This window comes from Emydura macquarii, unplaced genomic scaffold (assembly GCF_026122565.2).
Source record: "Emydura macquarii macquarii isolate MOO-44397 ecotype Brisbane River unplaced genomic scaffold, CSIRO-AGI_Emac_v2 contig_2676, whole genome shotgun sequence".
Taxonomy (NCBI): Eukaryota; Metazoa; Chordata; order Testudines; family Chelidae; genus Emydura; species Emydura macquarii.
In genome coordinates, this window is record NW_027132813.1 from 29,380,955 (window position 1) to 29,395,199 (window position 14,245).

Consider the following 14,245-nt stretch of genomic DNA (forward strand, 5'->3'; position numbering starts at 1 on the left):
TGAGTACATGTCCCAGACCTGAAGAAGAGCTCAGTGTAAGCTTGAAAGCTTGTCTCTCTCACCACCAGAAATGGTCCAATAAAAGATATTACTCCCCCACCTTGTCCCTCTAATACCCTAGGACCAACACAGCTACAACAACAATGCATACATATAACAAAGTAATTCCATAATATTTTGCACCTATATGGAATACATATGTTAAGAAAATGGTGTATTTCTAAAATCAGAGACTGCTTTAAATGCCACATTGCAGCCAACATGAAAAATGTTAGTCCATTATACTTCTATTAAAGGTAACAAGGATAAAACAAGTCTCTCTCTGAGAGCTTGCCAAGTAGTCAGATGGAAATTAAAAGTCAAATATCTATAAATAAGAGTGGTTTTTATTCCTCCTACAAGCTTGTCAACAAATAATTTGTTAAGGATAAATTTCTTGAACAATTTTTACAAACCTGGAAGTTGTGCTTTGGGACAAGTGCATTGTAAGGGTATGAGAAGAAAAATATTTTAGGAAGGATACTATATAAAGGCATCTATCAGACTCAAGGATTAAATCACTAAATTTAAATGCTCCTTTAAAGACAAATAGGACTGTTACAACCCAAAATTCTTCTTGCATTAGAAACTGCTATGGCTTTCTAGTGTATTTTTAACCTCCTGCCACAGTAAAGTCCATTAATACAAATGACAGTTGCATTTTTGGGACTAGAGAAATGCATGGTCCACTGATTTATTTTTTATGACTTATTAATTGTGCCAGAAGCTCATATGCAGATGAAATGTAGTTAAGGGGCTGGCTACCTGAATGGATTTGTAACAGGATGCAAAGAGCAGGATACCAGTTCAAATCCTACCCATGTTAGTAACAACATTTGGTTGCTGTTACTATCTGTTGGTGACCAATAAAAAATGAATTAATGGGCCTGGCTCAGGGAGCTTGGAATCTCCACAGATCCACCTGGCAAAGTCTGGAAATTTTGTAAGCCAAATAATTCTAGTTGAAGGAACTTTCAAGCTTTGCTAGCAAAACCGGTGAAGCTTCTAAGTTGCAAAAGAACTGTTCATGCATCAGATTCTGCAGAGAACTTGTTACGAGGGCTGTGCTAATAACAGATTTTTCAGTTTCCTGTCCAAACTGGAAAAATCAAAATTATTTTTAATTTTCAATTTTAACCTTTTTTAAAAAAACTGAAGTAAAATACAAAATGAAAAGTCATTTCAAATCAGAAAAATCAAAATATTTAGTTTAAAAAAGTGTCAAAATGAAATGTTCCAATTTTTATATTGTTTTATTTTCCAAACAAAACAATTTGGCAACTTTTACATGAATTCCTGAAATGTTTTGGGACAACTCAAATCTCCATTTTTCAGTGAAAAAAGGCTTGTCAGAAAAAAATTGCCCCGCTCTTCTTCTTACATAACAGTAGTTTTGCCCAGACAGAAGGGTTTATATATCAGAGAATCTGAACCCAAGGGTCTGTAGAAGAAAAACTGAACTTCCATTTCAGGTTCCTCATCATTACATATTTAAGTAGTGCCATAAACAGGGCCAGCCCTAGACCAAATGGCGCCCCAGGTGAGGAGTGTCTTTGGCACTCCCTTTATTTGTTGAATTTGTTTTTTATTGCATTTGTAGCCCATTTTACAACTCTTATGCACGATTTGCATGCATGATTTTTCCCTGTCATATAAGATGATAAATTTGCATGCTAGGAACTGTAAATCTGTATTTATTCATGCTGTATATAATTAAAAAAATAATTTCCTCTAAACTTACAGAAACTTTTTAATTTTAAGAACAACAGAAATGTACTAACATCAAGAAACTGAACTGTGCACCAACATTGGTGGACCAGTATTAAACAGTGTTACAGAAGGTGACAGCCTTAGAATGTTAACCCTAGTCCTTTAGTTCAAAAAGTCACTTTTCTTGCCTTTGCCCTCACAAACTGAAGCACAGCGTCAGAGAGATCAAAAGACTGCCCAATGGCATTTGTAAGTGATATTGGTCATCGTTAATCAAAGACATGTTTTAATGTGCCTGAACTTCCAAAAGCTGTGCTCACAACTCGCGACTGTGACTGGCAGAGTGAGCAGGATCCTCAAAGCTATCCACACATTAGAAAAAGTGTTCTTCAACTCTGCATCATGAATGAATTGGAGAACTTGGAGTGGAGAGGGCTTCCCATATGGCCAAAGGTGACGAATGTTGTCCAATTCGACATAGAGGTCTTTATCATTGATGTCTGAACATTCCCCATGTGTCAGCATCTGGTGAAGGGCCATACAATTGTTTGAGAGTCTTACTGTCCACCAGCAACTTACTAAGGTCATACAAAAAACTCCAGGTGTTTTCATGGTGCTTCATTTGTCTTTCTTCGATGGACACTCAAGCAGTGTCAACCTCCCTTTTAAATTTTTCTTCCACGCTTCCCATCACCTCATCTATGCCCTCATAACCAGACTGTCTCTTCATCCAATGAATATGAGTTTCCTTGAAGACAGGCTCAACTCCTAAGTTTTCCACCATTCCTTTGGCAGCAGTGATGGCATTTTCAAATCCATTGTCTTTGTGGCCCACCACAAAATCAACGCAGCTTCTCATCAAAGTAGTAGCTGTTGCGATGTCCATCAACTGAGTTTAGAACAGGATACTGTGCCAAACCACAATTGAGACCAGAAATTTGAAGTCAGTGATCTCTTTTGCCAGGCTTTGTGCCTGATGTGGGATTGCAGCCTCAGCTTTACTTGACTGCACTAGTTTCATCAGGGCATTGTAAACCTCAGTCACTTGGCTCTTCACTGGCCTTATGCTGTCAATGCAGCTCTCCAAGTTAGTGTCGCTTTGAAGCTACACATAGCAGATTCGTAACACTGCCTGTGAGGATCTTCCACCTGATAGTTGATGCTGAAAACAGGATGTATGTCCTTTGCAGTGCCCCGAAGAGAAATACTGAATCTAAATAGGATGACACTGCACCTGACACAGTCAGGTTGAGGGAATGGCAGCCACAAGGCACGAAGAAAGCTCTTGGATTCAGCGTAAGGATCCTTGCCTGGATGCCACTGTTTCTTCCCTTCATGTTCACACTGTTGTCGCAGCCTTGGTCACTGCAGTCCTGAAGTTTTATTTTATCCTCATTCAAAACATTCATAAACAGTTCTGTTAGGACTTTTCCAGTATAGTCGATCACAAACTGGAAACAGATAAAGTGTTCCTTTACTTGGATACAGCCATCCTTGTCATCAACAAATCTCACTGTAAATGACATATTTTCACTGTGACTAATATCGGGAGTGCAGTCCATTATTACGGCGTAGTACTTTACTTTGCCGAGCCACATCAATATGTTGTCAAACATATCCTTGCCATAAGGTCAATCAATTCATTTTGAATTGTTTTGCTGCAGTAATGGTCCATAGCTTCTTTATGAACTACTCGACGTAGGCGCTCATGCATGACAATCATATTTTCCAAGGAGCTCTACCAAACCAAGGAAATTACTGTTATGTTCAGTGAACAACTTATCCAATGAGCCCCAGAAAGCCAAATTATTCTTTTGCAAGGAAGAGGGTAATTGAGATCAGATGCTTGAGCACGTTTCTTCAATGCTGGGTTTCTACATTAATAATGTGCTGGTTTTCTGTATCTATGCATTTATTCAACTCAAGCCTGGACTGGACCTCCATCCATTTGGAGTAGGACGAAAATAGCTGGGTGACTTTTCATGTTGCTTCAGATCATCGACTAAGTTATTTCAGTAATTGTACCGAGAAAGCGCAAGCAATGATTTGACATTCTTGTCAAACATTTTGCAACAAAAATAGAACACTGTCAGTTGATTTTGAGTAAACTAGTCAACACTGATTCAGTTTCTCACCATTCTTGAGCACTCTTTCACAGTGAGACTTTGAGAAGTGTTGCTTCTGCTCATTTATTGACAACGTCATATCCTCAATTTTGCCCGGCCCATTCAAAATTGTATGATCAATATTGGCAGAGTTTAGGATCACCAGCCATGAATCAGGCTCTGATGTATTGAACTGTGGTGCGCAATTTTTCTCACTGCTGTTTCTGTCATCATGCAAGGCTGATCCTTCTTTATCGTCACTCTCCTCTATGCCACCAGTAAAACTGGAAAATTCTCCATCACTTCCCTCACATTTCCATTCCTTATCTTCAGGTAAATTGGCTAACTCCTTAGTAATAGGATTTCCATCATTTACATTTCACTCCTCAATTGCTTCTGCACTGGAATGATCTCTACAGCCTAAAGTCCAGCCTATGGCTGACAACATTCCAGAAGGCTCAAGGAAAATGTAGTTCTCAGAAAATCTGAAAGACTCATGAGATTCTAGAAACATCCAGAACCTTCTTCTAGGAGGTTAGTGAAAAATTAATCCACATACAGAATACCTGAAACATTTTACTTCAAACATACTATTTTCTCTCATCTTTAACAACAAAAACAGAACCCTGAATCCGGCACTCCCCAAAGACCGACACCCCAGGCAGTTGACTGAGTCACCTGCCCCTAAAACTGGACCTGGCCATAAATGTGCACGGTGTTTTACAGACAACAGTTACAAGCCAATATTTCAAAAAAATGGGTGTCTAAAATTAGACGGAGATGAATCTTCCTTTAAAAGTAGCTAGCTGTATCATGTAGAATGTACAGCGAAGATTGCAATTATTCCCTAGCAAATATGGTGACCACTCTAACTATATAATATTTTATCTGATATAGTGCTATGTCTTCCTATCAATAATAATTATTAATAATAAGGTTAATAGATGAAGTAGGCTTGTAGTATGAAACAACAACATTTCTGAATCTTTAATTACAAGTGGACTTTCAGCCTGGGCAATCTGAATAGAAAGAGAGAGAAACCTGCAAAGTACTTCTTGAACTTGTGACCATCTGAAAATGTGAAAACACCAACAGTCTGCTTCAAACAAAAATAATTGATAAGGATGTCAAATCTTTGACCCACCACTCCACTTTAGACCCCCTGACAGGAAGCACAAGGCTCTACCACTGAAGTGGCTGTCCAACTGCCAAGTGGGTCTCAGTGACAGAAAGCAGCATTGATAAGCAGGCTATGTATCAGGCACTCAATCCATGATTATGCTGATCCAGTGACTCTAACCACTTGAGAAAGTTGAATGGAGAGGGTGCGGCTGCAATTCCAGCCCTTAGACTGGAGTGACCAGGTGGGTGAGTTTCAGCCCCTTTAACACTTCACCTGCATAAATCCCAATCACTTTAGCTTTATGTTGGTGAAGTGAATTTCACTCTTTAAACATAAGCACACTCAAATATTAAGTAGATTGTACTAAGCTATCTCAATCAAATGAACAATAGAGCAATCAGCTCATATTTACTGCTCTGCAAATGCATATTACATTACATTTTCCAGCAAGAATGCAAGTCATTCTCTGAGATTATCAGCTGCAATAATTTAGCTACGTCACTTAGCTTGTCACCTCCATTAGTTATCAGGATGACCATCTGAAGTTTTTAATTGCTGGCTGATAGCATTATATTGCCTATCTTAAATAAGCACAGATACGCTCAGCCTTTCACAATTCATTTGATTTGCAGAGTAATAACTGAGGAAATGAAGCCTCTAAATCTACAAAGCAAAAATGTTCTTCATCCTCATTGTGAATACATTTCACATCGAAAATTATTTGTTAAGGAGCCAGGCTATAATACAGAAAATATCTGGTTGGATCAAAAACAAGCTCAGTAACCAGAAAGAGCAAGGAGCTATAAATGATACTCTACCTGGAAAGGCTTCCCAGTGATTATGCCAAACATTGATTTTGGGTCCTCAGAATTCGCTTATGATACCAAAATTGCTCGTAAAACAAACAAAGGTCAACAATGAAAACAGATTCAATGGTATCTGGATATCTTAGATGACTGAACCTTTACACTGAAAGCTAGAAGGGGCCAGGCAGGTTGAGCCAATTAGCTTTTTCCTCCTGACCAACAATTCCACCTGTCCTTGTGGCCTACCACATAATGGATTTCAAATTGGGGTCTGGCACAAAAATGTGACATGGTTTGTCATTATGATAATTGCTACCATTCTTCTTTGGAAAGTCCTTTTGCTGCTGTTTGTGACTGACAACTTAATGCCAAATTCAGAGGAATGAGAACTGAAGTGACAAATGAGCATATTATGTTTTCAACTATTTGTTTTATATAGTTCTGGTAATTATGGAGCATGGTTTAACCACTGAAGCCCATAATGGTTTACAATGAAACTAGCACAGTATTTCTGTTAACACCAAAATTGATATGTACTCTCTAACCATCATTGCCTAGATGTTTCCACAAGTTAATCCTGTATATCCTGAACCTAAAAGGAATATATTCTGCTCATTGGACAATCTTAAATCTCATCACTCTATTATGAAGGCCTTTTATCTATCAAAATAACCCTGTGGATAGGGGGGAAGCGGTTGCTGGAGTATATCTTGACTTTATTAAGGCTTTTGATACTGTCTCGCATGACCTTCTGATAAACAACCTAGAGAAATATAACCTAGATGGAGAGTAAGGTGGGTGTGTAAATGGTTGGAAAACTGTTCCCAGAGAGTAATCATCTGTGGTTCACAAGTCAAGTTGGAAGGGCATATCGAGTGGGGTCCTGTGTGGATCGGTCCTGGGTCTGGTTCTGTTTAAATATCTTCATCCATGATTTAGATAATGGCATAGAGAGTACACTTATAAAGTTTGGGGATGATGCTAAGGCAGGAGAGGCTGCAAGTGCTTTGGAGAATAGGATTAAAATGATCTGGACAAACTGGAGAAATGGTCTGAAGTAAATAGGGTGAAATTCAGTAAGGACAAAGGCAAAGTACTCCACTTAAGAAGGAACAATCAATTGCACACATACAAAATGGGAAACGACTGCCTACGAAGGAGTACTGTGGAAAGGGATTTAGGAATTATAGTGGAACACAAGCTAAATATGAGGCAATAGTGTAACATTCTTGCAAAAAGAAAAAAGAAAAAAAAAAACCCAACATCATTCTGGGATGTGTTAGCAGGAGTGTTGTAAGACAGACAGAAGAAGTAATTCTTCCACTCTACTCCACGCTAAGGCCTCAACTGGAGTACTGCGTCCAGTTCTGGACGCCACACTTCAGGAAATATGTGGACAAATTGGAGACAGTCCAGAGGAGAGCAACAAAAATGATTAAAGGTTTAGAAAACATGATCTACATGGGAAGATTGGAAAAAAAAAAATTGGGTTTGTTTAGTCTGAAGAAGAGAAAACTGAGGTGGGAGACATAATTTTTACATAATATTTTGTTACAAGGAGGAGGGTGAAAAATTGTTCTTGTTAACCTCTGAGGATATGACAAGAAGCAATGGGCTTAAATTGCACAAGAGGTTTAGGGTGGCTGTTAGGAAACACTGCCTAACTCTCAGGATAATTAAGCAATGGAACAAACTGGCTAAGGAGGTTGTGGAATCTCTGTTACTAGAGGTTTTTAAGAACAGATTAGACAAACACTTGTCAGGAATGGTCTAGTTCTTACTTAGTGCTTCCTTAATTGCAGGGGACTAGACTAGATGACTTACTGAGGTCCGTTCCATTCCTACAATTCTATGACAACAATGCTATTCCTCAAAGGAATTTCAAAATGTCAGGGGCCATTATATTGTCTGTGTGTGCGCAGGGGATGGTCAAGGGGTAGAGGATTTTGTAATATATATATATAAAAGAAACTTTGCCTTTTAAGAGATCTGACATCTTGGAAATAAGGTCCTCTTGAAGTAGCAGGGGAAATAAAGATGCATAAATTATTCTCAAATTTTGGCTGAAGTACTCTGATAGAGAGCGCTTGTTCATGTTTGATAACTGTGCTCACCATTCAGGTCTTATAATCTACCATCTCGTACTATAACAACTGCTGTGAATATTTTAAAATACCAGTAGTACTTAATGTTCACAGTAGCCTTTTTTTTTTTTTTTTTTTTTAAAGTACATGTATAAAATTAAAATTTAAGTTAATCTATTTTTCCTCTTTGTTTATGACATTTGGGACAAATGTAATGCTTCACTTTACTTTATGTCATTGCATGCTTTATGCCAGACTGGGAAAATCCCTATGGGAAAGGTGTGTGTGGATGAATATACCATTCAAATTGTTCTCCTGAGTCTCAGTTTTCATTAAAAAAAAAAGTTGATCTCTAACTGTTAGGGTTGTGAGGAAAACCTCAGAAATATGTACCAAGTAAAACATATGTAGCAATGTCTTCCAGAGTTGGCAGAGAATCTGAAACAAAAGCTCTGACCTGCTCATTGGTCTTAATGGGGGCTAACTCAGATGTCAGTTATGATACTTTAAATGTGAACACTGGAGTACGACATTGCTTATCAAAAGCACGCAAGAAAGGAGAGGTAGTATTATATTATGAAAATCGACACAATCCAATCAGAATCAGCACTCATTTTGGGTTGGCCACATGATTGTTTTTGTTTTCCTGTAGGGGCGGTCAGCTTTCAACAATCTGGGAAATCCTGGGTTAAAGACACACAAACTGCCAAATACAGAAATAAATAAATTAGGAATAGAAATCTGTCTGTAAAACTCATGAATTCATTCTATGTGGAAATGTCTTGGGAGATCTCATTTCAGTTCATAGTGAACAAGTGTCTAGGTTGCAAAAACCACCACACCCACAAGTGACAGGCATTAATGGTGACAGCAAAGTGCAAGGAATGTCCTTGGAGGTCAGCGGAGGCATACTGATGGGCAGTGTGAGGAAACTTGCACTATCACTCTCTCTGCTGGAGGCACATAGGACTTCTGTCGCTTGGGATGTCAATCTGGCATCTTCCAAAAGCACTAAATCCACTGAAAATGCTTTAAGACTAAGATAATCAATAGCTGCACGCCATTCAACTTTAAGTTTGTTTACATTATATTTTACAATTCACAGGGGAAAGGAGTATCTGTCTTAATATAAATGTTCATTTTATCTTACAGTTCTCAATCAGTAATTAAGATTAAGTGTTTAAACCTAGGGTTTTTTGGTGGTCAAATCTTGTTTCATTCTCAGAGGACAGTACCGACGTCTTGCCTTCATCGGTTAGAGTCCCAGTAAGATGACCATTCATTAAGAAGCTAGTTTTTTGATGATTTTGCTAGTATTTGTAATAACAATGCAATCTAAAAGCTGCAGTTAAATGAGAGCGCAGTATTTTTGGAACAGCCTGCAGTTTAAAAGTGCATTGTGGATATTAACATATTCCAGTAAATTAGCTTGCACTCATTATCATAAGCAATTACTTACTGTTTAGATGCTGCTGGTATTAAATTGGCAAGCAATTTGCAAGAATTAAAACATATCATAAAAAGCTTTCCTACATTCCAACAGTATAAGATAAATGATTCTAGGACAATGCATATATATCTCTTTATATATACAGTACTCTGTGTGTGTCTAAATGTCTACCTATGGAATCTCTCCTTCATTAGTAAGGAGTTAACTATCTGCATTTTTTATGATAAACTTTTCATAAAACCTCTTTTGATGCTACCAACCAAATTGAGTATACTTTAGCCTAAATTTAACAGTAATGTACATTGATGCATCTTGCCTGCCTTTTTGAAAAGATTATCTTGGAAAATATATCAGAGCAATGTTTAGTTCGGTGCTTTTGACACTGACTAACCTATGACTCTTACAAATCTCTGGCAAATGTCAAAAGTATGCTACCACAGTTGTCCTTCAGAAACAAATATATAGAGAACCTGTCCTAATTTATGCTAGAATAACAAATTTACATTTTATATTCTGGGTCTGTTTCTCCTCAGTGCAAAACATGAGTAGTTGCCAAGGAAGTCTCTGGGCGTTACCTCAAAGTAAAACTAGAATTAAGTGAGAAGAGAATCAGGCCCATTTTTTAAAAGAAAATTAAGCACATGTGAAAGGGGCTAGCTCGTCAAATCTGGAGAGTAATGTGTTCTATGTACCCACAGAAGAGGCATGTATGAGAAGCATTCATATGAGCAATGATGGACTTACTGGGATTGCATGGAGTGTAAAACGGGTGAAGTTTGCCCTGTTGTTTAAGTTATATTTTGGCCTAAATTTTCAAAGGTGACTAGGGCCCAATTCAGCAAAGCATAAAACACATGCCTAACTTTAGCATGTGAGTATCCCCTTTGACTTCAGAGGGATAAAGTATGTGATTGCCTGTCTTGCTGGATCAGGGCCTTAGACTGTAAACTGTCTGGGATGGGCACTCTGTCTACCTAGGTGCTTGTACAACACCCACTACCAGTTAGGCCCCAACCCTAACTGTGTTGGGGGAACTAGGATAATATAAATAGAAACCAACAGAATTTTAAATAATTGCCAAATATAATAAAAATAAGCCCTGCTCTTAAATCTCTAGCTTTTCAGCTAAGCTTCAATCTGGAACCAATTACTCTAATCACCTTATTTCATGAACTACAGAGGGCAGTAATAGAAACATTAATACTTCCTTAACTACAGGAGTGGAATGGTCCCTGTTTGCAGTCCTCTATTATGTTATCAGGCTGAACATATCTTAGTTAGGTAAAAATAGGCACCTTTAGAAAAAATAAATCATCCAATCAGTTATTTAAGCATTTTCAACAATTTTCAATATCTGCAGTAACTCTTCTGGTTTTCATTTTTTAAAATTAACAGTTTTTAAGATGCTCAATAGAAAAGCCCCAACCTCCCACCTTCCAAACTTCCCAATCAGCTTCCAGCAGTTACATTTCATGAATTTCACAGTTGAAAAATTATACATGGGTTTGTGCAGGAAACAAAATGAAGCATCCAGCTGATCAATGCATCTTAATTTTTGTTGTGATTGAGTTATGAAAACATTCCACTTCTTTGGAGAGAGCAGCAAGCTGGTCAGAGCAGTGCTGGACTCAGCCTATATTTTCAGCTTTTGTTGATTCTTCATTCTAAGCCTGACCTGCTCGGTACTGAGCACCGTCTGTGAATTGTTCAGTCTCCACGCACACTGTAGGAAGTGCTCAGCATCTCGCAGGATTGTTCTCCTCTTGGGGAAAAAATATATATATATGGACCCATAGCTGCTAGCCTAGGAGCTCAGTAACAATGTCTCCAGGCTACTATCTCCATGGAAATAATTAAGGAGCTGCTGTTCCTTGGCCAAGTCACCTTCTAAACTATTAAGATAGGAGGAATAAAAGATGATTTATAGCTACATTGAAGGAAACATTACATTGTACGTGAATCACAAAAAGTGCAATTTCTGCTGTTTTGCATGCAAACAATTAGGGGCCATCCCGAACCATCTGCTGGCATCAGATACTAAGCCCAGAATTTGCAGATTTTTTATAAGATTTGCAGATGATCAATATGATGCTTTAGGGTCTGTGTCTTTCCTTTGTAACTTGTGTTTTCTCTAAGGAAGAAAGTGGAGCATGGGAATAATGTATTGTGGAAAGGGGGGAGAAGCTTTCAAATAAATCTTCCAGCCCTCTTTCCATCAGGGACTACAATCCCTTGTGTTTGCATAAGCTTTAGCTTCCTAGGACTTTGCTGACCCTTTACTTGGAAAGGGATAGTATTTTTCTACAAGAACCACTGAAGAAAACAGGGAACCATTTGGTTATAAAGTGTAGGGTGTGGGATGAAAAACACAACAGTTGATTATTGGCACCATATGTTTGGAATTGGTATTATATGATTGTAAAGTTTATTTACAATGACAGAGGAAAGAACAAACAAAAGACTGTTTCTTTAAACAGTCTAGGCTGTTCACCTAACATGGAATTTAAAATTAACAAGCACCTCAAGAACTTCAGACAGATGCAAGTTGGGTTTGGTTGTTAAATGCCATGCAAAGGGTTGAGTTTGCACTATGGTGCACTATCCAGCAATTCCCCCTCCGCCTCTGTGAAATTTGTTGTCAGGAATATGGCAAACCAAATGGTAGATCCTGTTAAAATGCAGAGTAATTTGACTGAAGTGAATGCAATTAAAAAACACTAGAGATAGTTTCTTGCCTATTCCCCTCCTGCAAAAAAAGTTTTCAAGATGTCAAAAAGAATTCCCAAAGGACAAAATATCAATCTAGAAAATTTTCATTAACTTAACATCCAAAAACATTTTTTTTTTTGGGTTTGGATCAATGGAAACAATTCATTTAAATAATTCCAAAGTGTTTCATTTTTATTTTGAACTTCTCTTTTTTTCCCAACCATTTTCAAACAGAAACTTTCTGACACAAGTGTCAAAACATGTCATTTTTCACAATTTCAAAAAACATTTTTTCAGTTGGAAGGTTCATTGAAATGGACTTGGTTTTGTGACCAGTTTTGGATTTGACTATTTGACATTTTCCAGGAAAAAAAAAAAAAAAAAAAAACCAGTTCATTGAAATATTGCCAGCCAGCTCTAAAAAAAAAAAAAAACAAAAAACAAAAAAAAAAAAACCCTCACCCTTTTTGCTCCTCAAGACATATGTCTTGCCTGAGGTCACACAGTCTGTCAGTGGCAAAACTGAGAAGTGAGCTCAGATCTCTGGAGTCCCAGTCCAGTGCCTCACACAGAAGATCATCTTCCTCAATGGGAACCTTTCAGTACCTGCTCAAATGTTTCAAGGATTTATTTAGTTATTTTTGCTGAAAGCATGAAGCCTGATATATCATAGATCAGCAGTGAAGAAACAGATAGTAAGTTAAAGCTACAAGACACCAAACCAAACAGAACCCATAATGAACTGTAAGAATGCAATCACAACCATTTGTCAGCTTCTGCGAAAAAACACCTAATTAGAGCTATTATCTATATGAAGCTCACGTTAAATTTTACTAGGCACACTCTGTACTCTCACTGATATTCTTTGTTAACGTTCATTAGAGCAATTCCTGTTTTAAAAGGGATACTTACTTGGTATCATTATCAGGCTCAGCCTCAGGATGTTAAGCTTTCTATATGTCAGTGACAGTGTAACTTTAGAAAAGGATTCATTATCTTAAGTGCTGAGACAGTATAAGTTGTGCAAATTCCAGAGAAAATATACATGCACTTTGTGGATGGGAAGAAGTTTAATGCCTCAGCAAGCAACATGATTCCTAATTCATCCCCTCACCCTGTCCCCAATTTATGGAGGGGCCCTGAATCCCAGATCAATATCTCAGTTTATTAATTCTAAGCAGCATACAGTAAATTGCTCCTTTGCTGCCGTGTGCAATGAGGGGAAAAATTCCTCCTCCAAAGAAGTCACTTTAGCTGTCACATCATGTGTAATAATCAATGGTTTCTCTTTCTCCTTTCATTTTCCTGCCATGTTAACAGTCTTAAGAGTGAATTATAAAAAGAAGATACTTTGGTATATTTACACTACAGCCTCTTTGTTGCTGCTAATGTTACATGATAGTTTGCATAAGAACAAGGTGGGTGCTCATCTGATAAAATCCTTTGAACAATTTTATTTTATTTAGATTTAAGAGATAAACAAACTTCTACACACCTGGGACAACACAACATAAAAACAAGATCAGCACCAACCTTTACCACACACAGCAGCAATCACCTTTCCATGAAATAAAAGAGAGGGATATTACCCTGCCCTCTCTAGAAAGGTGTCCTTCAAGCAACAGTTTTCTCCAAAAGCCACTTAAGAGATGAACCTGAAAATCAATACATTCAGACCCAAGGGCTGACTTCCAAATCCAAGAGGATTTCATGGGAAAGCCGGGCTAGCAGCTTGGTCTCTGTTATGCCAAGAGGGCTTCTATTCAAGTGTCTACTGAACTCATCTGTGACATTATGTGCAGGTCTCAAGCTATTTATGGCTTTAGAAGATAAACGCAACACCTTAGCCTCCACACAGAACCCCACAAGCAGCCAGTGCAGATCACAAAGCACCAGTGTGACACGCTTACGGGAACAAACCCCCCTTAAAAAGTGGGCTGCCAATCTTTGTGCTAACTTCAGTTTCTAAATAGACTTGAGGTATAGCCCCAAGTAAAGTACACTTCAATAACCTAGCATGAAGATGACAAAGGCATGCATTGTGTGAAATATGCATTAGAAAGGTATGGTCACAACCTTCTCGCCAGAAACAAATAGAAAAAAGGTGATCATGACCATTGCTTAACCAGACATCCAGGTTACAAACATGAGTGGCAAAAGTCAGACAAACACTCTTAATCAGAGAGGCAGAAATAATCATTGATACATCCCTGGTTGCT

At 38.0% G+C, this 14,245-nt stretch overlaps 1 protein-coding gene across 5 annotated transcripts in view; it reads right to left on the minus strand.

Annotated features, from left to right (window-relative positions):
* The window catches only part of NRXN1 (neurexin 1), a 753,679-nt gene that overhangs the window by 271,076 nt on the left and 468,358 nt on the right, over positions 1–14,245 (minus strand). The window lies entirely within an intron of this gene.